Source organism: Mauremys mutica, chromosome 7 (genome assembly GCF_020497125.1).
Source record: "Mauremys mutica isolate MM-2020 ecotype Southern chromosome 7, ASM2049712v1, whole genome shotgun sequence".
NCBI classification, from domain to species: Eukaryota; Metazoa; Chordata; order Testudines; family Geoemydidae; genus Mauremys; species Mauremys mutica.
The window spans coordinates 67,777,569-67,794,638 of NC_059078.1; the positions used below are offsets into that span (position 1 = coordinate 67,777,569).

Genomic DNA, 17,070 nt, shown 5'->3' on the forward strand with positions numbered 1-17,070 from the left:
CTGCTCCCTGCTGCAAGCTAGAGGGAAGCCCCTGCAGCTGCTGCTCAGTGCCAGGCAGCCTAGTGTCCACAGCCTGGCTAGAGGAGGAGGGAAGACACGGAGAAAAATGTGACAGTGAGTTTTCACTTTTTCAGGCTTATTCCAATAGTAAAGTTTTATTACAGATAGTACTGGTAGTAGTAATAGTAGTAGTAATAGTAGCTTTATTTTCTCTATCCATGTCATGCAATGGGAGGGATCCATGAAGTACGTAGGAGAGGTGGGTTGCTTGCGATTGGACCATATGGGTAAGAAATGTAAATTACTTTCACCCCTGCCCAAACCCCAGGGATCCCAGCCGCCTCTGCAGCTGGTAGCTCTGGGGATGATTTAAAGGGCCCAGCTCCTAGCTTCAGCTGAATCCCTGAGCCCTTTAAATCCTGATTTAAAGGCCCCGGGATTTAAAGGCCCCACCTCTTCTGATAGAGGCCATGCCTCTTCCGGTTGAGGCCCCTCCCCTCCTCCTCCGGGAGTACCGGCAAGTCCTTTAAGTTACTTTCACCCCTGAACCCCAGTGATCATAATTCTGTGATTGGCATAGAGCAGCAGCTAGTAGTCCAGGCAGAATGCTCTTTTATTATATAGATCTGAAATTTTCAAAGTCACCTACTAGATTTGGACTCCTGCATCTCATTAATTCCAAATCCCCTAAGTGAGCTTTGAAAGATTTCCACTTGAAGATTTAAATATTATACTAACAGGAAGATGCTGGTGGGCACTTGCTTGATAAGAGGCAGGCCGAGAAGGTCACAGACCCCTGTGGGTGAAGACCCTTGAGCCATTGTGCTTCTGTTGCATACAATACCTGCAATCTGAAAGCTTCTTCCTTAATTTCATGTGCATTGCTTGTTTCTCTATCACTCTCAGGTTTGTCCCCTTGGCACCATTATCCAGTTTAGGAGTGTCTAACCAATTTAGAACCAATTTTGATGGTGTTATCTGTATCTGAATTCATCCTTCCAAGCAAATTTAGTCTTTCTGTATCCAAATCCTCATTAGTTAATGTTGTTAAGGAACCATAGAATCATAGAATCTCAGGGTTGGAAGGGACCTCAGGAGGTCATCTAGTCCAACCCCCTGCTCAAAGCAGGACCAAACCCAACTAAATCATCCCAGCCAGGGCTTTGTCAAGCCTGACCTTAAAAACCTCTAAGGAAGGAGATTCCGCTACCTCCGTAGGTAACCCATTCCAGTTCTTCACCACCCTACTAGTGAAAATGTTTTTCCTAATATCCAACCTAAACCTCCCCCTCTGCAACTTGAGACCATTACTCCTTGTTCTGTCATCTTCTACCACTGAGAACAGTCTAGATCCATCCTCTTTGGAACCCCCTTTCAGGTAGTTGAAAGCAGCTATCAAATCCCCCCTCATTCTTCTCTTCTGCAGACTAAACAATCCCAGTTCCCTCAGCCTCTCCTCATAAGTCATGTGCTCCAGCCCCCTAATCATTTTTGTTGCCCTCCGCTGGACTCTCTCCAATTTATCCACATCCTTCTTGTAGTGTGGGGCCCAAAACTGGACACAGTACTCCAAATGAGGCCTCACCAGTGCTGAGTAGAGGGGAATGATCACATCCCTTGATCTGCTGGAAATGCCCCTACTTATACAACCCAAAATGCCATTAGCCTTCTTGGCAACAAGGGCACACTGTTGACTCATATTCAGCTTTTCGTCCACCGTAACCCCTAGGTCCTTTTCTGCAGAACTGCTGCCCAGTCATTCGGTCCCTAGTCTGTAGCAGTGCATGGGATTCTTCCATCCTAAGTGCAGGACTCTGCACTTGTCCTTGTTGAACCTCATCATATTTCTTTTGGCCCAATCCTCTAATTTGTCTAGGTCCCTCTCTATCCTAGCCCTACCCTCCAGCGTATCAACCACTCCTCCCAGTTTAGTGTCATCTGCAAACTTGCTAAGGGTGCAGTCCACACCATCCTCCAGATCGTTAATGAAGATATTGAATAAAACCGGCCCCAGCACCGACCCTTGGGGCACTCCACTTGATACCGGCTGCCAACTAGACATGGAACCATTGATCACTACCCGTTGAGCCCGACCATCTAGCCAGTTTTCTATCCACCTTACCGTCCATTCATCCAGCCCATACTTCTTTAACTTGCTGGCAAGAATACTGTGGGAGACTGTATCAAAAGCTTTGCTAAAGTCCAGAAATAGCACATCCACTGCTTTCCCCTCATCCACAGAGCCGGTTATCTCGTCATAGAAGGCAATTAGGTTAGTCAGGCATGACTTGCCCTTGGTGAATCCATGCTGACTGTTCCTGATCACTTTCCCCTCCTTTAAGTGGTTCAGGATTGATTCCTTGAGGACCTGTTCCAGCCTGAAGTAATTTAAGCACACTATACACTTCATCTACAAGGGTCTCTTCTAAGAGAATTAATAAAATGAACCAGGTATGTTTCCAGGGCAGATAAACTCATTGGGACAGACAGTACAAAAGCTGGTCTAACTTCTCATGACCTGCTAGCAAGACTTCCTACAGGCAAGTCGCATCTTAGGCGCATTTAACATGTGCAAATTCAGCTTTGTGCGGTGGGCAAAAACAGGGGAAAAAAAAGAAAAATAACAATATAAAAACTGCATCTGTAGTGCGAGCGATTCCGCCCACCATTCAACTCAATGAGTGTTTCACTATACGCGATTTTCGCTTTACGCGCTAACCGCAGAACGGAATCTCCACGTAAGATGAGACTTGCCTGTATTTTCAGCATGCATTCCACATCAAATAAACTAGAAAGGTAAGCTGGGCTCTATGTAAGGCTATCTGCCTAGTCCAAGAACAGAAGTTGCACTGCACTCCTCTCCAGTCAATAATCTATAAACGGGCTGAACGTGCAGGCTCACTGCCAGCCAATTGTAGCTGCTACACTTCATCATTTTGAGAGCCCAGGCCTCTCCTTTGCACTGATTTAAACTGGCAAGGAGCAGCTCTATGCTAAGGAGGGAGTGGGGCAGGGGGGTGGGGGAGAGAGAGAGATTTCAAATGAAACAGAAAACTAATAGGAGCACAGAAAAAAACTCAATGACTGTCATTTAGTAATTACTGGCATTTTATCCACTGCATTACAAGGATCACCACAAGTGGCAGATCCAGAATCAAAACATGACCTGGAAGGTTTGGGGCTAAAATAGAAAGCTGTTGCTTGGCCTTCTAGTGGAAATACACACATAAAGCAATTCTGGATGAACTTCAGGTTTGAAGGTGCATTGCATATCTACTTAAATTTGGAGATTTAGCATGACATTTGTGTTTTATCCATTGTTAAATAGGAATATCCTTGACTTGGCTTTTTTGAGAGGGGGACACAAAAATGTTTCTTTCCTTTACTTCTTTTCCTGCTCAAACAGAATCATCCAAATGTGCAGGAAATGTTACACTAATTATCAACACGCAAATGTCAGATAAATAAGATCTTTAATTTTTATAAATTCAGCTTTCTAATTTTTTTCCTAAAGGATGAAAATCCTGTTTTTTAGAATAGATATGTTGGACAATTATGGATTTTTATTCTCTTCCTGGAATTTTGTATAAATGTAACTGGGCACAAGCGCAAAATATGTCCTATTATTAAATCTGTAAGGACATCATACTGAAGTGAATGAGTGGGTATATAACTCCTATCTAAGGAAATCCTTCTTTGGCTAGAAGATTCCTTCAAATGGAAGAAATGGTGCATTACACATACTGTACATTACATACATACAGACCTAGCCCATCTGTGGAATTTCTATTTCAGAAGGTTTATTCATTGCTACAACATGTTGTCAGAGTCTTTTAAAAAGGAGGAATCATCACCAACCCAGTGGCAGGCTGGTAATTTTGCAATTAACTGTCAGGGGCACTACCTTGTTTCTTACAGTCACTACCTGAAGTAACAAGTCCTGTAGATGGTAGGCCAGGTCTTAAAGTATGCATACAAGAGTGTACTGTACAAACAATAACACAAGCTTATGCATACATTTATGCACACAAAATTCAGGGGATGTATGCATTAGTCTTTAGTGTGCATTGCTTGCAAAAATGCAGGCGTATTTCTGAAAGTGTGGTCTTTTATGTCTGGGAATTATGTACCTGAAATGAAGTTTCTAGTACTGTAATTTCATCCGCAGTAGTTTTTGCTTTCTGAAAGCAATATTTCCATTACAAGCAGGGAAGATTGGGTGGATTCACGATATTGGGAATAGCTTTGTCAGCAGCATCTTATAAACGCATTTTGAACACTCTAAATCCTAAGTGCACATCTAATAAACACATGCATGGAATACAAAAACTACCTCCTTATAGCATCAAGTGTTATAAACACACACAAGGGAAGGCTGGACTGGCTAAGAGATTTGAAGACTTTTATCTCTGTAACACTGGTCTGAATTCCACAAAATGAAATGTTTCCAATAAGCTCTAGCCTGAACCTGGCCCACTGAACCTTTCAGCCTTCTGTAACCCAAATGTGGGACACAATGAACGACAATGACCCTCAAAATCAGGGGCACATACAAATGATTCATGTATGGAACTTAAAAGGCTTTGGTTTAAATAATCCTTTCCTTAACCACAATTCTTCATGTGAGATGTAAGTTTTCAACAATAAAGATGGGCAGATGCCCAATTTGTGTGCAATGGAAATAACTTTGGGACTAAAACAGGGAACATCCCACAAAATGCGGGATGACTGAGAGGTCAAAGTTTGTTACCATCTCACTGACCTATGTGAAACGACCCGATAGTCTAGTTGCTAGAGAGCTGGTGTCTACCTTAATATTAGAACTAACTAACTGATGGCCTCAGAAAAGAGGCTGAATGAATATGGAGCTTCACTCTCCTCTCATGCTGACAGAAGTGATCTCTCTGGACAAAGGTTGAGGCAAATTGACAGAGTCACATGGGAAAATTTGATTTGCCACTGTTATACTTGTTTGGTGGGCAGTGTCCTTCAATCACCTGTGCTGTCAGGACATTGCCTTGCATAAGCACTTAATAGAAACTTAAAACATAAAAAGAAGAAGCAGGAAAAAAGTCTCAATTACTGAATGAATACCATCTTTCACCATGAACTGAAGACAGAAGACATGTACATATGTGCACACAGCTTACAAAGTGTGGGGCATTCATTAATCAATAGCAGCAAATTCACTCCAGTAAGTAGCTTTCCTTTTAGATTGCTGGTCCATGATCCAGGGTGATTTTAGACTTGCTGAATCCCAAACCAGTGCATGTGTGTATATGGACAATTGACTGAACTGTCTGATTTTTCAACCTGGGATCCTGAAGCCACATTAGCAACTTTGGACTTTACTTCCTTGGTGAATCCCATCATACTGCAATGGAAATGGAATCACTACTAATTAACATATCTTATTACATAACCACCAGAAGTAAGGGCTTCTGCTATGAAGCATGTTCTCTGTGCAGACTGAAAAATCATATGGTAGTGTAGACTTTTGCATGAATTCCTCCCCGGCTGTACTTTATAAACATCTCCATTTAAAGCAAACAGTATACCTGAGCTTAAACCAACCCTGAGGACATAAATGTAATTGTGGACAATACTCCATGGTATTAAATCACTTCATTTAACAACTGCTCAGCATGCAGACTACTCAAAGGAAACTATTCTGCAGCTAGCAGGAGACAGAATGCTTTAATAGTTACATTTTATTGAGCTTAGACAAATTAAAAGGGTTATAAGCCACAGACAGTGACCAAATAACCATGAAAATGACAACGTACATACTCTTTTGAATGATACACTGTGTTATAGGCAGATCCCTAGAGTATTGACTAGGGGGAGTCTGAATTCTCCTAATTATCATAGATGATGGATTTTTCTGGTTGGAGGTAAAATATCAATTGGACAGAAAGTGGAAGCGCCACTACAAGGCTACAATTTTACGAGGCTCAGTTTGTTTGATCAGAAATGATGTACATTCATAAACTGAAGTCACTGTTAGACTCTAACACATCCAATGCCATCTCTGAATGTAAATTATTTGGTGACTCCAGTAATATAATGAGCATGATATCAGGAACAGTTACATTTTATGCTGGTGGTTTAAATTCGCACAAATCAACTTCGGATGCAAAACATTCCCATTGGAAATTGTGGAATTCTGGTTGTTTTGGTTTTTGCTTTAGAAACAAGTGACGTCAACATGTAAGTAAGTGGGGTCTAAATTTAAAGTTGATAGAGGTGGAAACATGAATAAATCAAATAATTAGGAACAGCAACATCTAGTTTAAAAATTATTTAATCATATTTTGTTAGTACTGATATGATAAAATGTAGCCTACGTAGCAGTGAGTGGGGGAGGAAAGCTATGTATGTGTTATCCTGTCAAGTACCAGATGGAGATATAAAATTCTGACCCTTGTCCTTTTTAATCATTTGCCTGATAATCTAATCTTCCAGACACTCAACAATAATTTAAGCATAGTTCTCAATATCCTACTTTCAATTTTGGTAATTGGTTGCTTTTAGTTTCATGCAATTCACCATGTATCTTTCTTTAGAATTCCTGTTCTAGATCTTGCTTCCAGCCACAGCCCAAAATCTGATACTTTGGAGGAAGACAAAAACACGACCTGCAGTAATATCATCTTGTTCTTAGGAGAAGTGGTTTGGGTTGGATTGGTGCTTGCATCAGAGACTTTGAGATTGTTACAGCTTCAGTAGGTGGTACTCCTCCCCTTGCAAGCATGAAGGGAGCATTGCTATCTGCTATCAGCAAAGATGCAGATCAGATGATTTGGTTATTAAAGTTTCCATAACACTTTTCATGAGAGCAGAAATGTCCAAGAAACACTTCCTGCTCAGTTTGTGCCCAAATTGCAGGCTCTGTATAAGAACAAACGTATACAAAACCTAACAGAAATATTTTCATGCCTTTTAAAAAAAAATTCCAAGGGAAATTTTTGCATTAACGAAACCTCTTCCTCTGCTAAGGAATGCTGACGTGGTATGCTACTGCATAAGAACCTGAAAGTTAAATTGTATAGAAGAAATTGAAAAATACTTTTAAAATACAGATTTTTAAAATAATTTCAGTTTTAAAAATCTAAGGTGTAATTAGTCCCACAAAGTAACATTTAAAAAAAAAATATATTAACATGATAATGTCTTTGCAACTAGCCTGGCCAAACTTCAATATGGATAGTTTGATTCCACCTGGCTACATTCCCACTGAAGTTTCAATTGAAGATGATATTCTTCACCACTTCCTCACCACAAACTTCAGTATAGTGTTGATACACACTGTTGACATACAATTGTATTCCACCCCAGTAAGAGGTGAGTGTAAAAGGAGTGTGATATGGTTGCAAAGCCCATGGAGATTCTTGGCTAACTATAAACAAAAGACATTAGCACTTCAAAGCTTATTAATAAATCATACAAGATTTTATATGCTGTTTACATACATATGTATAGGGTCAGACACTTTCCAGGTTGTTGTTTCCCACCTTTCTACTAAGGTTGCTAACACATCAAGAAGAAGTGTTAAGAATAATTTATTCTTGGTGTTACCTTTTGCACAGTCATATTAAGGACTAAATCTGGTCCAGTCAAAATCACTGGCAAAATTCCCATTGACTTTAGCAGGGTCATGATTGAACTTTAAAGTCATAAATATGTAAGAACTTGAATATAATTCCAATCCATATGTTCATCTCATCTCCATGTGCATGACCTAAGTCAAGAATTCTGTACCAGGCAATGGAGACCCTGGAACAGTAAAATGTGATTATAGTCAACAGTCCTACATTTGAAGATGAGTTCTGGGGTAGGGAGTCTGACAGTAATCAGTGTTTAAAGGAATGGTAAATCCTGTCAAGGAACAGACTGATGGATGCAAACATATTTACTGCCCATTCGGTGACAGGTTAAATTCCTAAGAACAGAATTACATTCTTCGGCTCTATACAGAAATAGATACATTTTTTAAATAACCCTACAAGGAAAGTGTACTGTATTAAACCCTTGAACTGATGAAGCTTCTAATGCAAAATAAAATAATAAATAAATAAATGCACCCCTGCTGTTTAGCAGGTATGCAACCTCTGTTCAGCATACTGAGCCAGAGCTGATGAAACCACCAATGAGACACCTAAGATAAATGCCTGTTCGCTATTTATTTGTGGTTGAATTAAAGAATGGTTGGGGTGAGGGAATTAACTTGACGGCAGGTGGTCTGATTCCCAAGACACCTTGCCAACAGAATAATACAGAAGGGGAATACTATATATAGGGATTTTCTGGATCCTGGCACAGCAGGAATGTTGGAGGGCATCTCCCCAGAGGTCAAACAGCAGAGTCTGCCAGTGTTCTGCTACAGAGAAGCTGACTGGTAGGCCACCAGCTCCACAGACAGATGTGCTATCAAACCTAAATTAAATTACTGAATCATACTGGGAGCAACAAAAGAATAAAAATAAATGAGGAGGGACATGTTTAAATAATGGGAAAAGGCCAAGTCATAGTTCTTATTATCTGGTTTATTCTCCTGGAATTAAAACAGTTGCCACCAAACATAGAATCAGAGAACTGGAAGGGACCTCAAGAGGTCATCTAGTCCAGTCCCCTGCACTCAAGGCAGGACTAAGTATTATCTAGACCATCCCTGACATGTACACAAATCATGCATGCTGCTGACAGACATAAGAATGGCCCTACTGGGTTAGACTAAAGGTCCATCTAGCCCAGTATCCTGTCTTCCAACAGTGGCCAGTGCCAGGTTCCCCAGAGGGAATGAACAGAACAGACAGTCTTTAAGATGTGATTTCTATTTTTAATCTTTAGGGCATTGCTGTGTCAAGTACTAAGATGTGTGGGAAAACTCCTGAAATTCAGAACTAGGAAGACTCATGCCATTCAGGATTAAATCTGTTTCTCGTTGAAGCCCATAATGATACTAAAGTCCTTGCACAGTGTTCCTCTTCACTCAACCACAGAGACACAGTCCTGGGAGTAGGTGGCCTATACAAGTCTGTCTTGTACAACTAATTTAGCATGGTATCACTTCCTGACACTGCATCACTGTGTTGTAATACAGCAGCAGCTGCAGCAGCATGAAGTGTCATGATGCAGCCATCACACCTGAGGAAGTGTCACCACACTGGATCTTAACATGGTCATGCCGTTGCAGCCTGCATCATCTCCTAGAGGTCATTCAAGGCAATTTTAGTGCCTTGCAAGTCTGGCTGGCAGGATGCAGGACAGGCCCCATCCAAATAGGAACTGTACTAAGAAAGAATAGGAGGCAATCCAACACAACAGTAAGGGATTTGGGGGCTTGATTTACTGATCACCATCTGATTTTAGGAATAGTTATTGACCGAATCCTATGCTAAAACAGCAAATAACGCTTCTTCCCCTCTTCCCCTTTCCTCCCCTCTCCTATTCCCCCTCTTCCCCCCCCCCCTACTTAATGCAGCTCTGTTTGTGACAGTCCCTTGTTGCTTGAGAAAGGATGATGAAACCACTGCACTGGGGAAAAAACAAAAACCGAAACATTTCTTTTCAATATACAGGATGGAAAAGAAAATCTTTAGCTTTTGACCAGATTGTGTCTGAACCACACAGAGAGGTTTATATTCTCCCCTAGAGGTGGGAACCTAGCTCCACGTAGCATTAAGGGGAGTTACAGATGTGCAGTGACTGGAAAATATACCCCAGCATTCTAAATCATTTGATATGAATAGGTCTCTCTTGTTCAAAGATCAATTAAGTCAATTTCACCTTACAGTTAAACACCAGTCATTCTGCTCAGCCCAGCAATCTGAAAAGTTCACATGGTGAGAAACACTTCTCACCATGAGGAAGCTGTGAAATCTAACTTGAAAAGAAAGTTTCTGGTTACAATTGGCATTTCTGGAGCAGCCTACTGTTGGCAGCATCTATCTTGCTGGAGGAAAGTGACTGTTTGTGACACTGATAGTGACTGTTTGTGAACTTTCCATCCTGCTTTCATGCTGTTGTTTTAAAACATCTTTAAAAGATCCTGAAATCCTTTATAACATAGGCCCCGCTTTCTTTTAATATCTCTATTTTTAAGCCTGCTCAATAATCTGTATGTACTGTATATTTGCATCTATTCAAAGGCTTTGTGTAACAACACATGAATGAAACAATACTCTCTCATTGTATTTATCTACTGTAAATAAAGAATGGATCTACTAGCACCCAGCCCCTACTGCACACTGATCTACTAAAAACTTGGGCAGAGAGCCAAATTCTGGCCTCAGATATATTCATGTGCCTCCCACCGATTTCAACGTGAGCCACGTGTGTGCATCTGAGGGCACAGCTTGGCTCTAATTCGTGTTTTAATGCCTAATGAAGCAACAATAGTCATGTTTTCTGCTGTTTTTAGAAGTCTGGCTAACTTGGGCCAATCTTTTTTTATTTTTATCTATACGTGTTAGTAATATAAATAAGCAAAGGAAACAAAGACACATACGCAGAAATTTCCAGTAAAGTGGACCTAATTCTGAGATCACTTGTATTGGTATAAAATCAGGAGCATCCACACGGAAGTCAAAAGAATTAGATCAGTGTCAAACCCGTGTAAACAAAATCAGAATCAGACTCCCCATGTTAATTTTCAATTTCTGTTCTGATCAAGCTTATATTTGAAATGTCATAAGTAATAAGAAATACTATATTCTTAAATATAGGATTTTTGTCCTTCAAGTAAGATTTGGGAGGTGGGAATAGACAAAGGTAACTAGCAAATTAAATACTAATGTCATCTCTGTAACTCTCCTCCCACCACCACACATCAATTTGGTATGCGCCTCAAGTTATTAAAGGGAAAACTGGTAAAGGCAAGAATAAGGTGACTGCTTACATGCTTATTTTTACCTTATATGACCTTAAGACCCAAAACAAGCCAAAGTACAGACAGCAAAATAAATCAGGGCTGTTGCATAGCAGAGCCAACTCGGGGCAGGTCTACACTTACAGCACTGCAGCAGCACAGCTATATCGCTGTAGCACTTATTGAAGATACTATCTACGCCGACAAGAGCTTCTCTCCTCAGCCTATGTACTCCACCTGCCTGAGAGGCAGTAGCTATGTTGACAGGAGAAGCCCTCCCATCAACAGAATGCTGTCTACAACAGGGGTTAGGTCAGCATAACTGCATCATCGCTCATGAATGTGGATTTTCCACACCCCTGAGCGATGTAGTAGATATAACAAGGTACATTGTTAGCGTATACCTAGTGGACAAGGCCTGCAGCTGAGAGTCAGAAGATTTGCGTTTTAACCCCAACTGACATTGATTTGCTGTTGTGATCTTGGATAAAACAACTTCAGCTTCCTCCTCTACAAAGCAGGAATGTGATACTTACGCAACTCGTGAGATCTTCAGAATCAGTGTGCTAAGATTTATAATAGCCTGAGCAAGATTGTCAACCCTCTAACATGGATGCTATTCTCTCATCACTGTAAACAAGATTAGTAATACAACACTGGTTTATTGTAACTATTCACAATTAATCTGACCCAAAGTGCTGTACTGCAGCCATCAACATCCATCTTGGTGGGTAACTTGTAATCTCTGCCATTGATTTCTAAATAAGTATATTTTAACCATTCAGTATTTAATGGTCCCTTGAGGAATTATTGGCACATATAAACACAATTAATCCTGATTAATTTATAGGAACAATTTAATTAAATGAGTAATGGGAGGGCATTTCCCCAGCTGGGTTAGAAGAGTAGAGTAAAGGAAAACATCGCTATGTCTCTACAGAGGTTGTAGTGAAATGGCAACATTTAGAAATCGATTAAAACCTTCTCTTTTCTATCTAGGCAGTGGGAGGTGGCATTTCAAAGACCTCATAGTATTTTTTGACTGGATATCTACAACAAAAGCTTCCCAAAAAAATAACAACAGCTAGTTATATGAAAAATTATGAGATTTCTGTTTTGCAGCATGGCGTAATTTAAAGAGTACTGCTATGAGGAATGTCTTAAAGCACTAAATAATAGATCTGGTTGGGAAACTACTCTCCTTCCCTGCCCCTTGGAGAAGTTTCCATTAAAACAAAACTGTTTTCATCCACACTTTTCAAGTTTGAATAGAAAACCTGAAGTATTCTTAACAACTAGGTCCCCAAATGTTTACATCTGAGTTTTGTTTTGTTTTCAATGAAAACTCCCCAAATGCCAGTGAAAATGGACATTTTCCACAAAAATATTTTGACAGGAAAATGTTTCAATTGACTTTTTTTAAACCAATGCTAATAAACCACCCAATGTTATCTGCTTCCCTCCCTGCTCCTAGTCTCTCCCCACTCTGCTTTTTCCTCCTACTCCCCCAAACTAAGATCCTTCCTCTCCAAATGCCAGAACATCCCTTACCCAATAGGATGATACCCTCACATTGCCCACCTCCTCACCTCCACCACCAGCCCTGCCTTTCATTTCCTTCACTGCTGCCTCCATGCATGTTCTTCCCTGCCCTGATACCCAAAGTGACTTGCCTCCTCCCCGATGGTCCCAGGTCTGAGGGAAAAGTCACAAGTGGCACCAGCAGCAGAGGAAAGAGGAGCACAGTAGGAAAGCAGGCTTGGGAAAGAGGAAAAGGATCCTAGCATCAGGAAGTGGGCTGGGACCGGCTCCTCTCAAGTAGCTTTCCAAAAGCAAAAACACTGCCTCCTCACCCTGTCCAAAATGCCTACACAGTGGCTGAGACCATAAGAAGTCAATCAATCAGTCTTTTGAGTTATTACAGGCTTATATTTTTGAATAGCCACTATTTCCATAGCACCTGCAGAAACACAAAGTTAAGTGTCCCCCTCCCTTCACTCCCCTGCTGGCAAGCAGCTGCTTATTTCCTTAAAATGCCCTACTGAATTTCCAGACCTATGATGGCTGACAGCAAAAAATGCTGGTGTATGAACAAAAATGCTGTGGCACAATAAGACCCTACAGAATAAATACGTGGTGACAGTTGCTCATTTCAGTTCACAACACAAGGGGATGGGGGGAGCAGATGGAAAAGGACAAAATCCACAAGGAAAACAAAATTGCTTTCAAGATGTGGATTTGGTACCAGTGGACCCTGCAACCCCAAAAAACACATTTTACAACAGCAGGGGGTTGGACTAGATGACCTCCTGAGATCTTTTCCAACCTTAATCTTCTATGATTCTTTCCTTGTGTCTCTACCTATCACTTCTATTTAAATACAGAATGTAATTCTCTGTAGCGCTGGCTTTTAAAAAATAAATAATAATAATAATAATTCCACCTCTCTGCAGAGGATTTCTTGTCTGCAGGGTGAGTGCCATTATACAGTACTGAAAACCAGAAAAAGAAGAAACTCTCTCCGTGCAGGATAGGAAGAGTTTTAAAGGGCTAGGCCTTTACATTTATAGGTACCTTTCATCCTGAAGGATCCTAACCCACTTTTACACATAACCCTACACATTTAATACCACAGGCAGATTAGAGAGAGAGACACTCACAAAGGAATTATTTCACCTACCATTGTAATGCAGTCATCCTTTGGACCCAGCAACTATTAACAGCCCTCAACAATATTGCATCCCCCAAAACATAAAATCTATCAGCCTGGCCAAAACAAGGGCTGGCACAATGTTGGAAAACCAGCTCTTCATTCCAGGTGACTACCAATTCTATCTTTGATTTGATATGTGCACATACACTGTGGGCTGTTTGCTCTGCTCTTCCTGCCAGCTCCTTTACTGAGAGTAAGCAGGGTGCTGAAACTGGCAAGAACACACTCTGAAGCACACCACTGTAATTAAATATTTTTGGTTGTTGGGTTTTTGGGTTGGTGAGGAGGAGGGGGCTATTTCTTTAAAAACTAGGATGAATGTTGACCATCACCAGGCTCAAATGCATATTCACTATTGACTCTCCTTGCATGTGTTCAGGCATTGCAGATTTGTAGCGAAAGATACCCAAAAGAAGTCAACATACATGTCATGTTCCTCTATCTCTGAAGAACTAAGGTTAATTAGCAACTTTTTGTTCCTGTTATTTTTAATTTTGCACGGCACAGATAGCACACAGACAGGTTCTACATAAAACGTTAAGGCAAATATATAGTGCTGTCACTATTGTTAACTTATATAAGTATCTGATTATATGATTTTATTCCTTCAAATCTTTGTACAAATGCTGTTCGTTTGCCAGCCTGGTAACATTTTCTTTTTAGGTGACCTGTCCAAGGAAAACCAGGATCTAAAGTTTGAGTTTGTGCATGACAAGAATATAGAGTTGTCATAATATATATATTTTAGTACCTATATGCATTACCTAGAAACACTTCCCAGAGTTCAGTATGGGGTGCAGCTGCTTGACGCTGGAGTCAGATAGGAGAGAGAGACACCATTTCTTTTGCTATTCAGAACCATTTACAAAAAAACAAACAATTTGCATTGTTTTAATTCTCAGCCTCAGGTCAGAGGCACCATGTCATTGCTGGTCTGCAGCCAACAGGCAATAAACTATAACATTTCACTTAGCCAGCCTAGGTTTTATTTGTCCTGAGTCAATAGGATTTTTCTAATCATTTTAAAAAAAAGATAGAGTGCTCTCCCAACACTCTCAGGATGGCAAAGCATCAGCTGTTTAGATGTATTTGTTACCTTTAAAAGGCCCATTTGTGTTTGATCAATCACCATACCATTCTGTGTGTTTGTAATGTTTAAAGTTCTAAAATGGTAACCATCCATTATAGGTCTAACTGATTCTGATATAAGGTTCAATCATTTTTCTGATTGAAAATTTTATTCCATCATGTTGGGGGACCTGTCCTTTTCAAAAATGGAGCTATCAAACATCTGGCATACTGTAATGATTGTGTTATCAATCGCTCCTTCTCAAAGGCAATAACTTCCTTTGGACTCTAACCTAGCAGAACCAGTATGGGTTCTGTGGACAACCTCCCTGTAGTTATCTTGAAAATTCTAGTTGTTATTTTCCTCCAAATCATTCCCACTATATATGCAGAAAGGTCCTTATTCCTCCACATCCTCTCCAGCTTTTATGACTCCATTTTAATATAATATCCTGAGCTCAAATGGAGAGAGTTACCATTGATAAAAGCAGATTATAATAATTTTCCATAATGATTACAAAATAACATAGTTTTGGCCTTCCTCCAGATATTTCCCATTGCCAAAGTGATATCTGTTTCTAGATCCTTTTCCCCCATTTTCCATAAAGGTAATCTTATCTCCTAGCTCCACCAGTAATGATGCATACATAATGGCATAATCTCTGAGGTGGCCTTTGCCATAATTAGTTCTTCTAGACTCATTAAAAGTCTCCTGAAAATTTGACATTATAGCTGGCTATCCATCCCTTGCTGGCTGGGTTGCAGGAGGGTGTGGCTTGAAAAAGAAGATGAGGGAATAGGACTGAATAAAAAGTATTCTTATGGTGGGAACTGTCACCCATTGCTAGCTCTAGGTGACGCAGGTGCTGCTATTGTGTTAGGGCTCCAGCTGGATGAAAGCTGGGTGGATTTTTAGACAATATCCTTCAGATAACTCTGATGTTGTTATATAATGCGTTAGTTGAAAATAAGCCCACCCTGGTATATTACTATTCCCTGTGAGTTCTCTAATCATCTACATTTCCATAATTTTATCATTATGGAATACCTGGCCAATAGATGTGTACTCCTTTTTCCTCCCACACATTATATAGTGGATTTATAACCTGGTTAAAATTCTAGATTGATTCTAAGCAGGGAAGAGAATGGCTATCAATGATGTCTCTGATTGGCAGGTAGTTATTCCAAGGAAGTGCTCTTATAGTAAACACCAATTATTGTGATGGAGATTTTAACTCTCATAACAAAATGGAACTGGATGGGCATGACAGTCCATTAGCCATCCTCCTCTCCTGATCAATTCGGATGTGACAGAGCTGGACCAAATCCAACTGCATACATGCCCATCATCGACGGTTCTATGGCAATGTCAGCTTACACCATATGTGCACTAACCCTGTCCCATTCACTCACAACCTGACACTGACCTATGCTCCAAATATGCAGTGTTCCCCCATTCCAGAAGCAGTGCCCTTCTACCATAGCCTCAAAATGTTTCCAGTCACAAGTGAGGAGGGGAAAAGGAGCAATTTATAATTGCCTAGAGCAGCTTTAAGTTGCTTGCTTCTTACTTACATTTATATGCTGATTTTGGAAAGGATCACACACATCCTTATCATGACTCAATTTTGGATGTACATATTAATTTTTCCTTACGCAGTGCACAGTTCACAAGCAACCTGTGCACGCTGTTTTCCATATACCCATGTTCATGGTGGCAGCAAATGGGTGTAACTTTTGTGTTTGGCTGGCTGTCTTTCACTTTCATCTACTAGGCTGCCAGTAACTTGCTCACTTTCCTTCATTGCCATGCACATGACAGCAGGGACACGACCTGCAGCACATAATTTACACTGCAACAGATATGGAGCAAGTGCATGTAACCCAGCTAGCCACCTCTTTAATGCTCAGAACACACAACATATGATCAGCAAATGCGCATCCTTTGAGTGAATCCTGCAGTTACACGATACATTCTGCTGTTCCCCAATCCCCCTTAATGAAAGCAAATCCCACATCAAAGATATAGGTTTAGCAGTGAAATAACAGTGTTTGAGTTTAGGTGTTCTTTTAAGTAAAGCCACTGATCATTCATTCTTTATAGTCTGTATATAAATGTTATGCTAATGTTTAGTATTATGTTGATGAGAAATCATATGCTGGAGGATTATTTAGGGTAAGTATTTCTGCAAGCAATCTTTGTTGCCACAGTGGAGGGAGAAACGGACTGGATTCCCCATCACCATCACCACCACCAATGCAATGAGCCAGACACATGTTATCTTTTAACTTCCTCCTAAACTCATAAATTCAAGCATCAGAGCAACTTGAACTAGGTACTAGTATCTCCCACTCCACCCCCCATCACCATGGTATCGGAGCACCTCATGAACTTTAACAATATAACCTCTTAACACCC

The 17,070-nt window shown here is 40.5% G+C and overlaps 1 protein-coding gene across 11 annotated transcripts in view; it reads right to left on the reverse strand.

The window, feature by feature from the left end:
• Nucleotides 1–17,070, reverse strand: part of KCNMA1 (potassium calcium-activated channel subfamily M alpha 1) — an 898,917-nt gene that overhangs the window by 825,043 nt on the left and 56,804 nt on the right. The gene's annotated exons all lie outside the window — the stretch shown is intronic.